General features: G+C 39.1%; 1 protein-coding gene across 1 annotated transcript in view; it reads left to right on the top strand.

The window, feature by feature from the left end:
• Positions 1-16,332, top strand: part of ROR2 (receptor tyrosine kinase like orphan receptor 2) — a 69,050-nt gene that overhangs the window by 41,380 nt on the left and 11,338 nt on the right. The window lies entirely within an intron of this gene.

The following is a 16,332-nucleotide window of genomic DNA, read 5'->3' as shown; positions in this document are numbered from 1 at the left end:
TGAGACCCCACCTGGAGTACTGGGTCCAACTTTGGAGTCCCCAACACAGGAAGGACATGAATCTGTTGGGACCGGTTCAAAGGAGGGCCACGATCAGACGGCTGGAGCACCTCTCATATGAAGACAGGCTGAGAGAGTTGGGGTTGTTCAGCCTGGAGAAGAGAAGGCTCTGGGGAGACCTTATAATGGCCCTCCATTACCTGAAGGGGGCCTACAGGAGAGATGGGGAGGGACTCTTTATGAGGGATTGTAGTGATAAGACAAGGATTAATGGTTTTAAATTGAAAGAAGGGAGATTTAGATTAGATACTAGAAAGAAATTCTTTACTGTGAGGGTGGTGAGATGCTGGAACAGGTTGCCCAGAGAAGTTGTGGATGCCCCATCCCCAGAAGTGTTCAAGACCAGGCTGGATGGGGCTTTGAGCAACCTGCTCTAGTGGGAGGTGTCCCTGCCCATGGCAGGGGGGTTGAAACTCGATGACCTTTAAGATCCCTTCCAACTCTAACCATTCTATGATTCTATGATTCAAGGAAGTTGATGGTTTCTCTAGGGGAGAATTTACCCACAGTCTGTGTGCTGGGAGAGTCTGCTTACTACTCTGCAGAGCCGTGGCTAGGTTTTTGATAGCCAGCAGGCGATATGTAAGGTGCAACTCTGAACTGTGCGATGCATGGCTGAGAGCCAAATACAGCTCTGACTTCGTAAATATGTGACCCCAACATGCTCTCTTCCACCAAATTCCTGATCAGCAGCAGATGTTTATGTTTGGGCAACTCAAGAGAAACCATTTGTATTAAACTCCCAAAGAAATTGCAAACGAAATAAGACATTTGTTAATTCACTTAAGGATATATGTAAATTGATATTCAAAGTACTAATGGCCCTTAGACTTCTGGCAAGTAGCTACTGCAGCTGTTGGACATCCCTGATATAACCAGTGATCTTTAGTTTGTTTTGATTTTACTTCCTCCCTCTCTCCCTCCCCTTCTCTCCTTCGTTCAGTGGCTTAAATGGCTTTCAAAGTATTTATTCTATGTCCTACAAAAGGACAGTTATACGTCCCTGAGACTTCCTGTCAACATTTGATGCCACATTGAGTTTAATTAGAGTTCCTTAGGATACTGAATAACCTCTAAGTGCATACAGGGAAAGGGTGAATATTTTAGTTAGGCACAAAGATAAAGGTTCTAATGGAAAGTAGGTAATTTAACAAAAGGAGATAATGTTGTAATACCTCACCATATATCATTCTTTCAATTTTATGGCTTTATGGTTAACTTTTCCCTACTTTTGTATTATTTTGTTCTCTGTTTCAGTTTGAAAGAGCCAAAGAAGCTATAGATGCAACTAGTTTACTGTACTTGAGAAAAGGTGAAACATGGCACAAACTGATAAAGTTTGGACATTTCCATTCAAAACTAAATAATATTAACAGTGATGGAAGGCATTGTTTTAAAAAAAGGAGAAAGAAAGTATAATAAGGGAATCTGCTCTTTTAAATTGGTACTTCTCTGTTAAGTCTAAAATCTGAAGTATTTGAGGTAATAATATTCTAAAAAGAAAGTTGCAGGAAGCATGTCTCAGCAGCAGTCTTATGCTTCTCAAAAAGGTCAATCATAAGTGAACCATTTCTCTTTTTTTTTTCAATCTGATAATAATGTAAAAGAGGCAAAAGATTACTTTACATGGGACATAAACAATATTTGATATATCACACAAAATTTGTTTTTATACATATGTGTTCACACACATACACATACTTTCCCCATCTCCCCTACACCCCCACCCTCCCTGGGTTTTTTAACAGTTCTATTTGTGGACCAGAAAGCACATTTACCCTGCCTTCCCACGCTTTCCTTCAAGTTGGATAATCATTCTTTTTAGTTCAGTGGGGCACTCGCAGAAGGCTGACCTGCATATAGAAATCCTGATATTTTAATCTGAATCAGTTTTGCAAAATTACCTTGAAAAACCATTTTTTTCACCTACCTAATGCCGATAAAGTAGTCCCAGATTGCAAAACAATGAGGGGAGGGGAGGGGAAGGGAAGGGAAGGGAAGGGAAGGGAAGGGAAGGGAAGGGAAGGGAAGGGAAGGGAAGGGAAGGGAAGGGAAGGGAAGGGAAGGGAAGGGAAGGGAAGGGAAGGGAAGGGAAGGGAAGGGAAGGGAAGGGAAGGGAAGGGAAGGGAAGGGAAGGGAAGGGAAGGGAAGGGAAGGGAAGGGAAGGGAAGGGAAGGGAAGGGAAGGGAAGGGAAGGGAAGGGAAGGGAAGGGAAGGGAAGGGAAGGGAAGGGAAGGGAAGGGAAGGGAAAGGAAGGGAAAGGAAGGGAAAGGAAGGGAAAGGAAGGGAAAGGAAGGAAGGAAGAAGTTCCCATTTGCAGTGACCTCCAATGATCATCTCTTCCAACTGCCTGACCATTTCAGGGCTGACCAAAAGTTAAACCCTGTTATGAAGGGCATTGTCCAAATGCCTCTTCTTAAGGCATTGACAGGCCTGGGTCATTGACCATCTTTCTGGGAAGCCTGTTCCAGTGTTTGACCATCTTCTCGGTAAAGAACTGCTTCCTAATGTCCAGTCTAATGCTATCTAGATCCCTCTGCAAGGGATCTTTTGTCCCTCAAGAGAGTCAATAGCACCTCACAGTTTAGTATTATCAGCAAACTTACCAACTATGCATTTGAATCCAGCTTCCAGATCATTGATATAAGTATTGAACAGAACTGGCCCTGGAGTTGAACTCCAAGGAGCACCACCAGTGACTGGCCACCAGCCAGTTGTATCCCCATTCACTACAACTCCTTGCACCCTACCATTCAGTCAGTTCTTTGCCCAGTGCACCATATACCTCCCCATGGGCCACATGCAATGTTACCTCAGTCCCCAAAATAGAAAGGGTCTGTCTTTCCTCCAAAGTAAGAAGAGTCTGTCTCAGGAGCCAGCAGCATAAGAAAATATTGTTTCAAAATCTTCTATACTTACAACAGAAGGAGTGCAGACTGTTTTTTCACTGTCTTCTGCAATAGATCATAGTTTATTACATAAAATCTTAGAATCATTTAGGTAGGAAAAGACCCCTAAGATGGAGTCCAACTGTAAAATGTTACATGTTACATAAAAAAATATTCCTAACTGTAACATCTGCAAAATTACACAGGAATCTGAAACTTTGAACAAACACATGTTCGTGAGTGCACTGTATTAATAAAACTAAAACTGCTCTGCTTTTTGACTCTAAGCTGCTGTGATGATATTCCCTACTTTTTGGTAGTATCTGCAAGGTAGCGTGTTCATACTGTGTTTGGTAATTAATGCGGAAAAGGCATCCTCAGTGGATAACAAAGCTTAGCTGCCTATTTTTTTATTTCGGCATTAGATTGAGGAGAAGAGAGAAACGCAAAAATGTATTACAAAATCAATAGTTCCAAGACTCAGGCAGTCCAGAAAGAACATGAAATGGGTGATCACTGTTCTTTTCGATTCTGTCATTCAGACTGACAGTTTTATCGGTATATACAGGATCATAGTTTTCAAGCATTAAGAACTAAATGTTGAAATGCTAAATTTGCAGAAGCATCTAATTTCCCAGTTGAGTTATCTACATGTTTTGATTCATGAAGAGTTTATTAATATAAAATATGATTAGATTAATTTACAGAGCTGTGGTGCTGGTATAATTGCTACTTACAGCCTCTTAAGCTAATAACATTTGCATAGCATCATGTGTGTGGCAACTGAAAATAAATTATAACTCTGACTTTGGAATGTGAGCTATTTTGCTCTGCCTGAGATACAATGCAGTATCCACTACTATATTCTGGGAAGATTTAAATGAAAAAATGTGACATTCAGCTATTAATTGGTTATACATACAAAAAAAAAGAAGAAAAAAATAAGAGAGAAATCTTCGGAAATGAGGTCTGATAAACATTCAGCAAATGGTTTTAAGTCCAAAGGAATAAAAGTAAGGAGAAATTACCATTTGGGATTACATTAGTTCTGGATGGATACCCAGGCATCTCAGCAGTTTTGAGTGATTCAGGGTGCTGTGCCCCCAGCCCTAATGGACGATAGCTGAGGAGCTAAAGGTTGTTAGTTTCTACTCTCTTCTAGAGACTGAACTAGAAGAGTGTCCGTTTATTTTTAATTCCTGAGAACTCCAGATGCTTTGATTGAAACTGGCATTGAATTTCCTGTGCAGAAAAAGCTAATTTTCCTAATTTGGAAAAAAGCAACAATACTTTTATGTGGAATTATGATGACACATCAAAATTATTTAATGAGTTCTGGATTCCTTAGCCATACCACCCAGACCTTGGTCTCTGGAGCCAGCTCACAAGTGGATAGCACTAATAACAGACTGCTGTCTTCAGTACAGACCAGCCCAGGAAAGGATACACATACTTACTCATCTATTGACAGAAAGAAAAGGTGAGACACAAAAAATACTAGGTTTTGCTCCAGATCTTGGAAGACCATGTGCTCTCCTGCTGGTTAGCCCCTTTTTCAGGTCCCTGACCCGTCTCTTCCTCCCACTTTGACAGGCCCTGTCCTCCTGGGCCTTCAACAAAATCCTCATACCATTACCTCAATTAACCTTAGGCACTAGCCCTGACAAGGGTGCCAAGCAGTTTTATTTTCTCACAGACGCCTGCAAATCTAGCTGTAGATAGATTATTTGGAGAATGTATCAGCTATATTCTTGTAGGCTGTGCTGAGCACATGAAGATGGAAATGACGTAAAGGCTGGACAAATTTGGGTAGTGTTTCATGGGAACAGCAAAAACTATGTTCCAGCAAGTCTCAGGTGTCTGTTTAATAGCAGGAGAACACGATAGCATCACAACAAAATGGCTTCCCCTTTTGCTGGTAGTGGTTTTGGGTCTATTTTTTTTTTTTTTTTTCTGAGGTAATTTGTAATGGTAATTTTCTCTGGGCTAATTTTTTAGAAATACCTGAACATTTTTTTTAATTCAAAAAAAATCAGCTTTGAATTGTGGAAAATTTCAGCTAAAATAAGTTCTACAAAGTTAAGAGCATCTATGAAAACAGCCTTTAACACTAGGAAGTATTCACAAACTGTAGCTTTCTGCAACATTGCATAGAATAAATAGTTCATATTGTATCCACAAAAGCAACAGAAAAGCTAGCAAGCGTTTCATATTGATGCTTAGATGTTTTTAAAGAAATAATTTAATTGATGATGGGATTTTCTGATAAATGGAATATGTTATTTACTGTGAAAATAACACCGGTATTATATGGTTATAAATAGTTGATGTTTCTGTAGTTTTAATAAAAAAGTTCTGTGAAAGACTTTGAATACGAACGCTTGCATGTACATAAAATTATGTAACCAATTTAGACCTGATGCTATGATAATTTCTGGCTGTTTTATGAATGTCTCTGCTATCAGATGTATAATCTCTGTCTTAGCTGAAATAAAAAAGCCGTCTTTGATATGTAAAAAAAAAAAAAAGAAAAAATTATACTAGTATTTATTTTCATTTTTTCGTTTGTTCAGATACTTTCATAAGTGACTATTTTTAATGTCATGGTCATTTAAAACATTTTAAATTCTCAAACAATTTTTAATTAATAATGGAATGTAACCAATTTTTTTTTATTATTTTTTATTTTTTTTTTAATAAAACATGTCTTAAGTTTTTAACCTCTACTAAAAAGCTAGGAAGCATTTTGGAGAAAACTTATATTTTCCATCATCCAAGGGAAAAAAAAAAGAACAAACAAAAACAAAACTTGGAAAGCTTGAGACAATTCTGTGTGATTTAGTTTTTTGTTTTAAATTATTTGTCTTTCTTGAAACACCCTCTTCTCTTTGGATTTATATAACTACCTATTTCTGACGATGTTTCCTTAGTCTTCTTTTATTTCAAGACTTTCTACCTCTTACCTGTCTTCCTGGAATACATATAAAAATCCATCAATGGACTTTAATGAACTAAACAATAATATAAAATTTGTACTTGTGCATAAAATCTGCCTGTGTAGGTAAATCACAATGCAGGAATATGTACCTGAAAACTTTAAGGATTTTTTTTTAAAGAATTTATTATATCATGCTTATCTCTGGATGGCTCTTATGGAGTAGGGTGAGGGTTGCTCTAGGCAAGGTCAGAGCAGCCCAGTGGGGAGGCGGGCTGCCCTTCTCTCACCCCCTCCTAGGCATAAGAAGGGACCTCTATCCCTGGAGCAGCCCCTTCCGTGAGCCCTGATATCCCTCCTTCCCTCTTTCCTATGGTATCTCAGCCATCAAAGCTGCTGTTGTTCCTTTGTTCTCGCCTTGATGGCTTTCCCGTCCCCCCTGGGCAACTGACATGGCCTCAGCTCTGCCCTCTCAGTCGCTTCCCTCCTTCAAGGTAGCCCAGGTGAAGCCCTCTATGCTCTGCACTGACCACAAGGCATGGGCAGGCCCATTGCTGAAGCCCTGCCTTGGATGTCCGCTACCATTTTTATTGCTATCTGGATACAGCAGCAATTATAATTACATTTTCAGCTGGTGAACTTTTTCAAGAGCTTTTTGGAGCTGACCAGTGTGTGCTTACTCAGGGTGGCATGGCAGGTGAAAGAAGGATAAAAGCAAAGAAGAATTTTGCTTTCCTATGGCAGTGGGGGAAATAGGGAACTGCTTGTTAGAGGCTCCTCAGAGGGCTTGTTGGCCCTGCTGTTTTTCCTTGGACATGTCAGAGGGAGACAATTTATTAGACAGTCATAACTCACTGAGAGGGATAACTTGCCTTAAAAAAAAAGGGGTGAGGAGGGAGACTCGTAATGTTTTCTTTGGTGAGCAAAAAGCTGGAATGCTGTATGACCACGTCGGTGTTCCCATATGTTGAAATTAGTTTTCTGAAGTTGTTTTTTTTTTTCCCTAATTCTTCCATAACACCGACTGTAACAGAGATGTTTCTGTTAAAAATATCTGACACTCAGCAAAACAGACCTGCAGCCTTCCCTGGATTGCCGGCTGACTCATCTGATTTCAAGGTTTCATCCCAGCATGCTGACAGCTGTGAAAGCAGAGGGAGAATTAACAAAATGTCATTTGAGTAAATTGAAAGAGAGAGTTTGTAGGTAAAAGTAATATTAGATCATCTGTTTGAAGTTACTTGTGGTAATCAGAGGATTATGGCTGGTTATACCCCCAGGAAGAATGCTCTGTTCCTTGTAGATGTAGATGTCCTTGTTTAGCTTTGGTTCTTTGACTGTTTTACCCAGGTTACTCTAGCAAGCACCATCCTGCCACCCATGTCTGTACTTCTGCATGTGATTACTGTACTTAGGAACAGCAACAGCTTTTGGTACACTGAAACCTTTTCTAAATAACAATTTAGAACAATTTAGATAACAATCAATAACAAATATTTGAATGCCTGTGATACCATGAAACCACAGCAGCATGTAGTGTTATCTAATGGGCATCCTGCCACAATTTTAGAAATTCTGTTCTTTCCTCCTTCTTTGCTAGTGAGGGCTGTGTTTTTCTTGTTATAGGAGTGATGGAGGATGATTCTGTGAAAGCATGGAAGGCAATCATTTTGTGTTGATTTCATCCACTTATATAGTTGAACGTGATATCTTTTAGCCAAGGACCCAGCTCAGCTAGGAGAGCTGACAGCCACCTATGGCAATGCCTAGTGAGGAGAACAATTTCGTTCATAATTCAACTATATGCTTAAACCTATTGATGTCCTCCCTCTGTCTTGTGTTTAAATACTTTTTAAATACCTTGCATTAAAAGCATCCTCCTTTCATGATAACAATGGAATATATGTTTAAAAATTTTTTGGACTAAAGACAGACTGTGGAGCCTGAGTTTTGTGTTTAAAAATACTGATTTTATAATCCCTTTTGGAAATAATTTCAATAGGCTAAAAGTAAGGTTGTTGTTTATAAGCTGCAGTTTGACAAACAACTTGCTTTTCTCTAGTTTGTCACAAACACTATGTGAATTTGCAGCTGTGTTTTTACTAGTGACATTTCAATTAATTGCTTTATCTATTGCCTGGCTTAAAATGGTATGTCAAATCCTATGATTAACAAATGTATGATTTGGTAGAATCAGTAGAATAAAGATCAACTGTTATTTTTTGCTGATCTTAGACATTGACATCGGTTCACAATGTACTTTTTTTAGGAACTAAATCTGCAAATCAAATGCAGCACAATTGCTCTGTTCAGTAAATGTGATTTTAAGTACCTCTTTTTAGGGATTCTCTTATGTGCTACTTTTCAGATTAAAAGCATAACAATAATGTTATTTGTTAATATTTATCTTAGTTGTATGCTAGACATAAGATAATCTTGCTTTTGGGGTCTGTTTTTACACTCAAAGAGCATCTGGTAGCAAAATTCACGGGCCATATCCATGGTGAGTGTAAATTGTAATAGGTCCATTGACTTCAACTGAGCTATGACTGTTCATACAAATTCCCCTGCCTGCTAGTTTTTGACACTAGACTCTCCTCCTTTTCTGATACTATTTATTACATTCCTTTAGAATATATGAAAAGTTTTTACATCCCTCTTCTATTTTATTGAACTCTTTCTTTGAGTTGTTAATTACTTCAGTGGTTATTTTCTGATATCCCAGGAGTGCTGATCTTTAGACATGGTTGAAGATGTGCAAACAAATGATTTTATGTGCCGGAAAGGTGGGTTATTTGCAGATAGACCTTTGGTCAGAGAATGAAACTGTTTGTTTAGACCATGGAAACAGATAGGGCAGGAAGCCTGCGCCCTTATCCTGTGATGTGGGCACAGGGTGCCTCCATCCAGGCAACTTCACTGATGCACCAGTGAAGTTGTCCCTGCCATCCTTCCACTTCTTGGCTTCAGTAGACAGAACACAGATGGGCAGGTGTGGGTTTTTTGGTCTTTTAAGGTTTGTGAGTTGAGTTTTTTTGAGGTTTTCCTGTACACCTGGATTTTGGAAACTTCACTAAAACCTCCAACCTATTTGTGCGTGTTACTGTATTTCTGCCCTGTATGGGCAGAAGTTATGGGACATGTCAGGGGTACCTGGCATTAAGCTAACCCTTCTCAATGGATGAATAGTAATAGTTCAGGCAATACTGGTTTTGAAAAATCCCATTCTTTTACTCCATCAAATATTTATACCCCAGTCCTGATGCCTTGAAGGTCAGAACTAAAACTTCCATTGATCTCCTGTGTGTAACAGGAGGCCTATGAGAAGGAGCAATTTTATAGCCTATTGTAACTATTACTTTAAAAGACAACACTCTTGACAAATTTTAATTCATAGTGACACAAGAAATTGAGTGTTTTATTTGATATTTACCCTGAAAGGTAAATATACAAACCTGACTGGAAAGTACCAAGGATTTTTCTATAGTAACAGTATAAATTCACTACATTTTTGACAGGAGGCCAATTTTATAGATGTCATATGGCATATGACAAGGGTAGTATGTTTCTCTTCTTCAGATCTTCTCTGTGACCTGTTTCAGTGGGAGGGAATGAATATTTGGAGACATGAAGTCATTTTAGCCATTGAAAATTGATCTCCTTGTGAGTTGAGTTCGCTCCCCAGCACTATGATATGATATATGTCAAGTAAGGGTAACAAATTACAAGGACTGTAGTGCCAAATTCAAAATCAAGAGGTCTTGATTTTGAGATGTAGTATAAACAAACCATAAATGCATATATATATTAAAAACAGAAATTCATGATTTTTTACTGCAGCCCTTTATAATGCCCATCCCACAAGTCAGAGTGATTTGCTTTTCTTTGATTAAACATAAACTCTTTATTCCTTTAATTCTTTGTATTGCAGGTCATTTAACTTGTGTGTTTTATGTTTATGAAGTAGCCACACACCAGGCTGAGTAAACTCATAATCTGAAATATGATGACTCTCCTTTTCTCTTTGATCTTACTGTTTGTTATAATCATCTGCTCTACGTGACTTGTGTCATCAGTTTTCACGCTATAGCTACCAAAAACTCTGAGACGTTCCCACAAAACGAGTGACCATATACCAAATGCTGCATTTTGGTATGCATTACCATATGGGTATGCATTGGGTATGCATTACCCATAGCAAACAGAATGGTATAAATCATTTGTCCTTTCCTTCATCTGTCGCTGTCTAACTGTGGTTTTCTGTACATTTTTCCTTGCTTTTCTACTCCACTTGTAATGGAATATGAGGGGGAGTACTAATATCTTCCCTTAGTATTTAACAGTTTTTAATTAAAAGCTGTTTAATCCCTGGACAATATGAAAGACAGTCAAAACTTCAAGTTTGTCATTTATTGTGGGAACATTTATAGGAAATTTTAACTGGACTTAGTATGCTTGTGGGAAACTGCTGTAAGACAGTTTCTACTATCTTTTTTAAAATTAACCTCTGGAATATCATGTTATTTTCTATAAATTGGCTTAGTACTGTTTACTTTGGTAAAGTGTAAGCTGAGGAAGTATCCCTCCAAATAGCTTCTAAATTTATGATTTAAATATATTAAAATAAAGTGTTCTCAAATTATAAATTTAAATAACATTTTTGTTCATTTTATTACAAGAGTAGGTTAGTATGTTATTGTTAAATTAGTTGAGTTTTTAAATATATTAATTCAAAACAGTTTTTCTTTCTGAGTTTTCTGGAGGATTTCTGAGTTTCTTTTTACGGCTGATGCAGAGTTGTATCCTTTCTGTTTTCAGGAAAATAGATTTAACTTACAAGCTTCTATTTCCTTTGTAAGTTAGGTTTGTGGGATGAAATCAGAAAAAAGGTGTTTTACTAACAAATAACTGTCTAGTACCTCTCAACTCTGCTTTCAGAATTCCCTTCATGAACCCTTGCTAAAAATTGTTATGCCTTCATGTGTTTTCAGGGGCACCATATACATACTGAAAGCTCTCATCAGACTTAGGTACTTCACAAGGTGATTTTAGTACTGAACAGAGTTTCCATGGTTGCCTTTTATTTACTGGGACTTTTTTGTTTCATATGCCCTCTGGACTGTTCAGCTGTGACAGTTGCATACAATAGTGTTCCATAGCTATCATGTTGTGTATTGTACCCAGATGTATTCTTTCAGCATTTCAGATTTTCTGTTAAGAAAAGCCTCTTTGTTTCCTAGGTATTTTCTTTTGTAGGCTTTTGTTCAGTGTTCTTTCTGTGTCACGTGTGAAATTAAAGTAATGCTTAATGCAAGAATGGGGATGGCATTGGTCCGTATGTCTTTGCAGCACATGCAGTACACCTAAAAATCTCTTCATACGGTTCTAGAGGGGATATCTACCTTATGGAAGTCTTGCATGACTTCCACCTAGACACATTCCTATTTAGGCATGCTGAGTTTATTGCTATTCGGAGGCACCTGGTTCTTCCAGTGCTTCCTTTATAGACCCTTATGGTTATGGTTTCTGACAGTGGGAGGAGAGTCAACTGGCAGCATATCACTGAACCTGCATCTTTCTTCTACATTGCTTGTTTGGTTAATTCTCCGTTTCATACAGACTTCTGCCCCCAAACCTGAAGCAGACTGTGTTTAATAAGATGGTGCAGTGCATGTGTGATAAGGAACTTGTAAATGTCTTATCAGTACTTGGTTCTTCAAGGCATTTCCAGATCTGGCAAATCTGGTGCATCTTAGACACACCATGTTGACATAAAAGAAGTATTAGTGTTTTGGTTTTACTTGTGCATGCCCAGAATAAAAGGCTCTCCTGCTTAACTTTATATTAGAAAGGCTAGTTCTTAACTTTATTGTTCTGGCAGAAGATCACTTTATGGGCCTGGAAAACTAATGGCATTTATCCTAAAAAATGGAAGTTGTGGTTTTAGGAATAGAGGGTCTGTTTTTTCAGACTCTTTACAATTTAATTTTTAAATCCTAACTGGTTAAACATCTGGCAAGTAGTTGGGCGGACAGTTCTCTCAATAGGAGAATATATATTACCTCCATTCTAATTGAGTGCTCAGAAAATTCATGTTCCAGGTGCACTGTCTTTGAGATTGCCCTCCAGCAAAGGTGAAAAAAGAAGGTCAACACATGGGATGTTTCTGACCCTGGTTTGTAAAAAAAAATAGTTTTATAAAAATGGAAGAAAATTTCTAGTGAGAAAAGGTAATGCCATCTTGAAACATTCAGAAAGAAACAATAAAGAAGACAGAAAAGTACTTATGGCAGTTAGCTTGCAAGATTTCTGCAAGGGAAACAAATTGAACTCTTCTGGATTACTCTTGTAGAGTCAGATTTCTGCTTTTACCAAGGGTTCTTGATCATAGCAGTCATTACAGCTCAAGCAGCAGGAAATTGAAGAGTCAGTATTTCTGCCTGTTTTCAACAGCTTTTAACTCTTGGTATAATCAGCAACTGAATTGTTGGCATACGGCTTGGAGCATGAATCAAAGCCACACACGGTTCCAAAGACTCCTGTTTGAACTGAGCATGATTCTGCTCCTTTTCTGTTTTACCAGATTCCTCCCAGCTTGCTTTTTGATGCAGATGTTTTACTATGTGCTGAGTGAAAGATTAATATGTAAGGAGACTCTAAGTGCTGCCACTTCTGCAGCTTTGTTGAAACCAACTATTGTCCTAAGAAGACTAATTTAATTTTAGAATCATAGAATTGCCTAGGATGGAAGGGACCTTTCAGATCATCTAGTCCAATTATCAGCCTAACACTTGACAAAAACCATCACTAAACCATATCTCTAAGCACTACATCTACCCATCTTCTAAATACCGACAGGGATGGTGACTCCACCACTTCCCTGGGCAACCTGTTCCAATGCTTAATAACCATTTCAGTGTAAAAATTTTTCCTAATATCCAATCTAAACCCTGGTGCAACTTGAGGCTATTTCCTCTGGTCCTATCACCTGTTACTTGGGAGAAGAGACCAACCACCCACCTCTCTACAACCTCATTTCAGACAGGTGTGGAGAGCAATAAGGAGAAAAACCTCCTTTTCTCTAGGCTAAACAACCCCAGCTCCTTCAGCCGCTCCTCATAAGACTTGTTCTCCAGACTCTTCACCAGCTTCATTGCCCTTCTCTGGACACACTCCAGCACCTCAATGTATTTTTTGTAGTGAGGTGCCCAAAAATGGACACAGTACTCAAGGTAGGGCCTCACCAGTGCCGAGTACAGGGGGACGATCACCTCCGGAGTCCTACTCACCACACGGTTCCTGACATTGGCCAGGATGCTGTTGGCCTTCTTGGCCACCTGGGCACACTGCTGGCTCATGTTCAGCCAACAGTCGACCAACACCCCCAGGTTCTTTTCTGCCAGGCAGCTCTCCAGCTGCTCTTCCCCAAGCCTGTAGCACTGCATGGGTTGTTGTGACCCAAGTGCAGGACCCAGCACTTGGCCTTGTTGAACCTCATCCCAGCCTGTCCAGATCCCTCTGCAAAGCCTTTCTGCCCTCAAGCAGGTCAACACTCCCACCTAACTTGGTGTCATCTGCAAACTGACTGAGGGTGCACTCAATCCCCTTGTCCAGATCATTGATAAAGATATTAAACAGGACTGGCCCCAATACTGAGTCCTGGGGGACACCACTTGTGACCGGCCACCAACTGGATTTAACTCCATTCACCACCGCCCTCTGGGCCCAGCCCTCCAGCCAGTTTTTTACCCAGCAGAGAGTACTCCCATCCAAGCCATGGGCAGCCAGTTTCTCCAGGAGAATGCTGTGGGAAACTGTATCAAAGGCCTTACTAAAGTCCAGGTAAACAACATCCACAGCCTTTCCCTCATCCACCAAGCGGGTCACTTTGTCACAGAACGAGATCAGGTTTGTCAAGCAGGACCTGCCTCTCATGAACCCATGCTGGCTGGGCCTGATTGCCTGGTTGTCCCTCACGTGTCACATAATGGCACTCAGGATGATCTGTTTCATGACCTTCCCAGGCACCGAGGTCAGACTGACAGGCCTGTAGTTCCCCGGATTGCCCTTCCAGCCATTCTTGTGGATGGGCATCACATTTGCTAGATGCCAGTCAGCTGGGACCTCCCTGGTTTGCCAGGACTGCTGGTAAATGATGGAAAGTTGCTCAGTGAGCACTCTAGTCAATCACTAGCACTAGTCAAAATGTATTCACTGGGTTGCCTGACCCAACCTGACAAAGATGCATGTAGAATAACAGCCTAGCTTCTATTAGAGTATCTGACATCAGGTTACTGTTTAATTTTGCTTGCATCCATGGTAATGGTCATATCCAGTTTAGTTTAATCAGCAGTTGACTATAACATGGGAGAGGGAAGCATATGTGTGTATATTTAGTATCTAAGCTGTATTTAGAGGCTCTTGACAGAAATAAATAAACTGAGCTAAGTAAGAGATCACATTGGTCTTGTCACCAAACCCATGCTGTTTGGAGCATTATTTTTTATATTTTTTTACAGAGGTTTGTTTTGGGTTGTTTCTTTTTTTTTTTTTTTTTTTTTTTTTTTTATGCTGGCAAGATAGCCCTGCACTGAGAGTTGAAGTGTGAGGTACAGTTTCAGTTAGATAAATTGCGGGCTTTGTTCTGCAGGATAGCGGTATGAATTTACTCTCGAGAAGGAGGTCAAAGAGGGGTTTTGTATTCATTCAGCACCTTATGGGAATTGCTGACTTCCTGGTAAAGTGGTCAAGGATCATAAAACAGGCACAGACAAAGTGCTTTGATATTATTGTCCCTTCAGGTATGATGCAATTGTTGCAAAATTAAAGGTTTTGTTATGAGAGTGAAAGAATTTCACTGCAGAAATTAATTGATCCTGAAAGACTCCTCCTTTACTTCATCCACTATAATCAAAACTTACCTGTCTTTGTGGAAGCAGAACTTATTTCAGAGTTTGTAGACAAAATGTTGCTTTATGAATATTTAACAATCATGCTGTGATGGGAAATAAAGACCAATAAAAATTGCATGAGACACTTCATATCACTGTGGTTTATCTAGCAGTTGTGTGATTGATCAGGTCCTGTTAAGTTACTGTTTTTCTGGGAGGAAATGAAGACATGTTGCTCATGTGGTGATCAATAGTTCCAGCTTTTGGCTACACTCTATCTCCAACCTTTCACTGCCAAAGAGTTTATACTTTAAGAAATGGTGATAACTTTTTCCTGAAGAGATGAGCTTTATCAAGGAGACATAGCAGAGAAAAAATGAAAAGAGACAGAATAAGATACTGGAAATAATGAGCTTCACTTGGCACTGCATAGGTGTTGGGTGATGTGTTCTTCATGGTTAGCTGTTGTCAGGCAGCAGATTTTTGTGCTGATTTTGCCTAGCTGAAGCAATGTGAGTTTACATGTATCCACCGATGATTTTGTCCTGCTCATGTGACATGCAAAGGAAGAGTGAAGGTATTTGTAAGAGAAGTGGAAATGTAGGTGACAAAACAAGTACCGATATCCAAAGATAATAACATACAAAGTGTAGAAGAGTACTGAAGTAATACTTCAAAAATCACTGGTATGGGAGAGGTGCCTCAGACTTTTGAACTGACTGTTTAGTTACAAAAGCTGATTAAGCTTTTTGGTGTCCTAGGATTATTCTAGAGTCATGGTTTTCTAGATTATGTTTTAAGCCTTTTTTGGTCCATCGTGCAGTGAATGACATGATGTGAATCCATCAGGTTACTGAATCCTAGCACAGAGGCTGTGCTGTGCCAGAGGAAACACACAGCATACTGGATATTAACCCTGAGAGCGTGTTCATTCTGAAGCCCTTTTTCAGTACTCAGACGGTTAAGATCTATGGATCAGCTCTGTGTTATTTACCAGGGCTTTGGGGATGATGTGTTGAACCACTGAGCCATTAGGCTAGTGCTTTTGTGCTAAAATATTTATGTTAATGTAAGGAGTAAAATTTGGCCCAAAACATCATTGCATTGAAAAATGTATTAAGATACATGTTAGAAGAGAAATTTGGCATTGATTCTGACTAGAGAGAAGAGGAAAAGAGGTTGAAACCTTGATTACTTTTTATTCTGTTTACCTAATTTAGAGTTCAAAATTATTTTGTGTTTTAATTAAAGCTTGGCAAGGTCTCATCTGTTGTTTACTACAGGAAATGAAGAAAGGGAGAGAGGTGGGAGAAGAGAACCAACTGTTTGCCTGTACTGGGTGCAGCTAGATGCCAAAAATGCATGGGGATATGTAACAAGATCTATTTGCTGTCTTAAGTCTAACAGCTTTTTAATAGATTCATTTGTCAAATCCCATTACTATTAACATAAGATTTTTAAATTAATCTTGGGTTTTGGTTTACTTCTTTCTCTATAAACTACTTACAGGGTGCCTCATTTATGTTTCTAAGGTAGTGAAAAGATAATTGGAGGAGAA

The sequence above is a fragment of the Numenius arquata genome, chromosome Z, assembly GCF_964106895.1.
Source record: "Numenius arquata chromosome Z, bNumArq3.hap1.1, whole genome shotgun sequence".
NCBI lineage: Eukaryota > Metazoa > Chordata > Aves > Charadriiformes > Scolopacidae > Numenius > Numenius arquata.
Note: the sequence above shows the minus strand (reverse complement) of the source record. Positions and strands in the feature narration are given on the sequence as shown.